The sequence below is a fragment of the Nannospalax galili genome, unplaced genomic scaffold (genome assembly GCF_000622305.1).
Source record: "Nannospalax galili isolate Female #2095 unplaced genomic scaffold, S.galili_v1.0 scaffold154, whole genome shotgun sequence".
Classification (NCBI taxonomy): Eukaryota; Metazoa; Chordata; class Mammalia; order Rodentia; family Spalacidae; genus Nannospalax; species Nannospalax galili.
The window spans coordinates 2,028,211-2,028,820 of NW_008335281.1; positions in this window are offsets into that span (position 1 = coordinate 2,028,211).

Consider the following 610-nt stretch of genomic DNA (forward strand, 5'->3'; position numbering starts at 1 on the left):
GGGAGTTGCTTCATTAACACAGCAGTGTGATTTAAACTTGTATCTTTCCATAAGAGAAAGGTACCCTTTAGAGATAGCCAGAGAGCTATTATTTTTACTCATCTTCTCTGATAATACAATGGATGTTCCAAGACAAGCTGGGGGTGGTAACCAAGAGCTTCACTTATCTGAAATTAGAAGTGCCCATAATGGGTTGGCAGGGATGTGGGCAGCATTGTGTGTTTCCCAGCTCTCTCTAATTAGCCCTAGAAAAATGCAAAGAATAGCATCCGCGTTATCCAAAGTCTCTGTAGGACTTGCTACCTTAAGAACTATTTGCCTTTTGTTATCTTCAGTATGTATAATTATGTTTTCAGAAAGTCTTCTGCTTTCGAATTCTTCCCTTGCTGACCACCCCCCAGCCCCCACTCAGCTGCAAGTCATACCTAGCAGCCACTGTTTATCGAAGTACTGATGGTTATTTCTGGGAAAGGTTTGTTTAAAATTAATTAATAATATGTCAATAGAATATGTATATATGTGTATATATATTATATCATCATCATCATCGTCGTCATCATCCCCAATGTTTCCTCATCTTTGAAAATGGCCTACCCCATAAAAGAGTTTT